The sequence below is a fragment of the Egretta garzetta genome, unplaced genomic scaffold (genome assembly GCF_000687185.1).
Source record: "Egretta garzetta isolate BGI_Z169 unplaced genomic scaffold, ASM68718v1 scaffold5, whole genome shotgun sequence".
In the NCBI taxonomy this organism is placed as follows: Eukaryota; Metazoa; Chordata; class Aves; order Pelecaniformes; family Ardeidae; genus Egretta; species Egretta garzetta.
In genome coordinates this window covers 2,579,038-2,583,556 of record NW_009259707.1, presented here as the reverse complement: position 1 = coordinate 2,583,556, position 4,519 = coordinate 2,579,038, and positions in this window count along the sequence as shown.

Sequence of the window (4,519 nt, the reverse complement as noted above, 5' to 3'; positions counted from 1 at the left end):
ACTTCCATGTTCCTTTGGTTATGGTGAACTCTCAGTTCTTTGAATGATTTTTTTCAGTGAAAAGTGGATTTCTAGTGAACTGGTTCAGCACATCTTTTTCTGTTTAGTTTGTTGAGAAGGGGAACACACACCAAACCCACGCAGTCCCGCTTTGCTGCTTTCCTCCACAGGAGCGGTTTGCGAAGTTGCCTTCCAAACCTCGCAGGGAAAACACGGCTGTTACAGTTCATCGCCTTTTTTTTTTTTCTATAGTCACTGCAGTGACTTTTCCACCCTATGGCAGATTGCAAAGCTAAATGTTTATCTGTGGCTTTGTAGCACTGGCTTTTCTAACATAACTGCTTCTCGGGTCTGTGTGCTTCGGATGTCTTTTGAATAGCTTTGGGTACTTTTTATTCTGAATCTTCTATTCAAAATCTTTCTTTGCTTTTGATTAATGATAACCCCCTATAGCTTCACCTTTCTGGAAAAGAGATCTAGCTTAGTACAGCAATGCTAGTACCAAGAAAAAAGTGATCAGAGAGGCTTGCTTTCAAGGTAGTGGACGTGGGATTTTTTTGAACTAGTTCATTATTACAGTTTCTATATCAACTGTTTAAATTGGGCAAGCTTCTTTTTTCTCAATCATCTAAATTATTTTTTTCTCAATAATTTTTCTAAAGCTATCTAAATTAAGATGGCCCCCCAGAGAAGGGTCACAGAAATGATCCAAGTGCTGGAGCACCTCTCCTGTGACGACAGACTGAGAGAGTTGGGCTTGTTCAGCCTGGAGAAGGCTGCGGGGAGACCTGATTACGGCCTTTCAGTACTTAAAGGGGGCCTGTAGGAAAGATGGGGAAAATCTTTTTAGCAGGGCCAGCTGTGACAGGACAAGGGGTAATGGTTTTAAACTAAACCAGGGTAGGTTTAGACTGGATATAAGGAAGAAATTCTTTACAATGAGGGTGGTGAAACACTGGAAAGGGTTGCCCAGAGAGGTGGTGGAGGCCCCACCCCTGGCAACATTCAAGACCAGGCTGGACGGGGCTCTGAGCAACCTGATCCAGTTGAAGATGTCCCTGCCCACTGCAGGGCGGTTGGACTGGGTGACCTTTAAAGGTCCCTTCCAACCCAAACTATTCTATGATTCTAAGATGGCTGTTCAAGTAAGACTTGCTTGAAACTGAACCTGAAATGTTGATAAATTCAGGTGCCTCCTGGCTACATGTTGGTGTTTAACATGTAAGATAGAAATTAATCTTCTCCACAGCTTTCAATTTCAACAATCTGATCTCCCTTAAGCATTGGTAGGGAGAATTCCCAGGAGTCAGGCTGAGAACAACTATGTCTGTGCAGTAGTAGGGGGGATCTAAATTAACCGTCATCAATTCATTTGACAGAATTTCAGATTTCTTCATCCTAGCACAAAAAGGTTTAAAGTTCTTTTAAAGATACCTATGTGGGCCTTCGAGTAGCCCTTTAGGGGTTCCTGCGGCAGAGTGATGCTTCTGTCCAGGAACGCATCTCTGCAGTGTTAGGAGTTAAGAGGGAATTATTCAACTGCTTCTTCTCCCAGAAACAAACCCAATTTTCTTTTTGTTTACTTTGCAATCCAAAGCTGGAAATGTTCCCACAAACGCTTCTCAGGGGCTCCCTACATGTCTTCCAAGCACAGTAACTAGCTTAAAAATTAGCCTCACGTTTTTTTATGTTGCAGGAGTCCAGAGAATTTTGAGCTAAAAAATGTTTTAGCTCGAAGTACTTGAAGGGACTGCTCTCTGCAGGAAAAAACACTGACTGCTCTTATGCCAAAGACCATCCCTTCCCAAGTCCAGACCTTTGCCTCCCTGAGGGCAAAATCTCCATGGCCTTATCAAAGCAATGTAATAGCATACTGCATTTCTCTGTAAGTGCTTTGCTAAATGAGGGTTCTCTGTGCATCTCAGCATCGAGATCCTACATCGGGATCAGCCCTCTTATTATGATTTTAGACCAAAAATAGGCGTGAGGAAGTGTTTTTGTAAATGTGCTCTAATTCATCCAAAGGCGTTATTCTCTAAGACCTAGCGAGCAAGATCTTATGGGATTGACCTGATTTCACTCCTTGTTCAATATCATCCTTTTTTTTAGTAATATTATTTGCTGCCTTATTACATCAATAGATCCCTGCTTCTGGTGGTATCTTGCCACCTCTGACATTAAAAAGCAGAGCACATGTTTTAGCAAGCCTCCTCAGAACAAGGTTAGGCTGCCAGGCAAAGCACATGCATACAAACCAAAAAAGTCCGTATTGAGCACCAATGGCAAGTGCATACCTTGAGCCAAGATCCTGTGCCCTATTTAAATGACCAGGGGACAACCATTTGTTCACACCCTCAGGACCGCTTCAGGAGTGGCACCAAGGAAGGGGTGACCAAAAGGTAAAGCCACACCGCAGCACACACCTCCTCTGCTACAGAGCAACATAAAATATAAACTTCTCATTTCCATAGGCACCTCACATGCCTGCCTTCCCCAGCGGTTATCGCTCAGCGGTGCAGGCAGCGAGGTGTGAGAGAACTTCTCTTAACGTGCCCGTTGCTCCTGGTGCTGCACGAGGCCAGAGGATGCTGCGCTGAAGCCCGAAGCAGCGCTGGAGTCTGCCTGCTCCATGCAACTGGAAATGTTTGCCCATTGGCAATTTTTGGTACAAGTTGACAGGGGAGGAGTTGCCAAATTTGTGTCAAAAGCCAGTATGTTCCTGCCTCCGCAGGTCCTTGCAATGCCCAACTCCATTGCTCCAATGCTCGACCCTGCAGAAAAGTTTCTGTGTTGTGTCTCATCCTCTGAAACAGGTTTCCTCAGAAGCTTAGTAATTGTTTTTTAACCTTTTCATATCTTTTAAACTATGAAAAGGCTGAAGGAGACCTCAAAAGCCACGACCGCTTCCCTTGTGTGAAAATAAACTCTCTGAGCAATTTGATCCACTCCTTGACTTTACACTCCCTCAGAACAGGGAATTTTGCAGTACTGAGTAGCTACGTATGGTTACTTACCATAATGTATTTTCATAAGTTTACCTCTCTGGGATCTGAATCAGTGTAATGCTCTTCCCAGAGTCCTTCTGGTTTGAAAGTTCCCTACTTTTGTCTTGTTGTAGATGTTGTTTTCTGCCATTCCTGGGTATATCTGAAGTTTGCTACATCTCTCTTAATTTTGGCTGTTTCCACACCTAGGATGTCGATATACTAAACTCAACATTTTAAGAAGAAAATTAAAAGGGCTAATGTGTCAGCCAGTGCAATTAGCTTTTAAAAATAAACTATGGGCTACTTTGGCTGAAGACTTGTGACAGCAGAGGTTTCCAACGAAGAGCGTGAAAAGTGTGAACGTCCAGGACAGTCACAGCGTGTTTAATTCAGGCTAGAGACACATGTATCACCTGTTCCAAGACAGGCCAAATGTGCTCACCAGGGTACCCTTTGGCTTGTAAGTAACCGTCGAAAAACAGTGGGGAAAATGTCCTAATGTGAGTTGTTATCAGGGAAAAAGTGGTGTAAAGACGATACCGGGAAACAGACTTTCTATATGAATCAAAGCAGGCTTCAGTGGTAGCCTGGGATGGATTTTGGCTTCTCCAGTGCTAAAACTGTGTGGCCTCAACTCCTCTACCAGCAAAGTGCTACAGCTCCAGGGCCGCTCACGTTTTCTTTCTCAGCTTCAATTGCTGCAGAGTTGCAATAGCTGTTACACATGCTGGGTACTGTGCATTTTCAAGGTATTAAAAGTGCCCGGTCGGGACTGCTGCCCCGATTTTGTTTTACTCTGGCGTGTGTTGGGTTCGTAAGGTTTTAATGCTGCGGATACAGAAGCCTTATCCTTACCTGTGTAGGAGCTCATAGGAACTGCCAGCGTCCCCACCCCGTTCGCTAAACCAAACCCAGCTCGAGGTGCCTGGGCAGCACCTCACAAAGCCAGGGGGCTTGCACGTGGCAAGACCTCATCTCTCGGAGAGTCAGGATGATACCTTGGCTGGCTAAAACTGCACACCCACAGCAGGTCAAGCCTCGGCCACATTCTGAAGAACTAAAAGCATTTTGGTCATTAATTGGCCGTGCAGACCTAAAACCCCAAACTTACCCGAGGTAAATACAGCAAGCTGCCTTGAACTGCTAACCTCAGTGTGAAGACAACACCCTCCTTTTTCTTGCATCTCAGGGCCCTGCCAGTTGTTTTTGCAAGAAGGAGACTGAAAAAGGCCAGTGATGTAGTGAAGCTGCCGTGTCAGTGGTTACGGGGCTGGCTAACACTCCTTCCCCTACAGTTTCCATCACTGCAGTCACGCTTGATTTTCCACAGGCACGCGGCTAGCAGTAACCTGCTGAGTTTCGTCTCTTACCATATGCTTCTCCCCTTGAAGCACAGCATTTCCTAGAGGAACCGTGTCCTGTGCCTATTTCTAATTACCCTGTTTCAGCAGGTCTTTTCTGACAGCGGGCGATGGCCCCGGGGGCTGCAGGCAAAGGTGCCACCCGGTGCCCACGGGGCAGGGCTGGCAGTG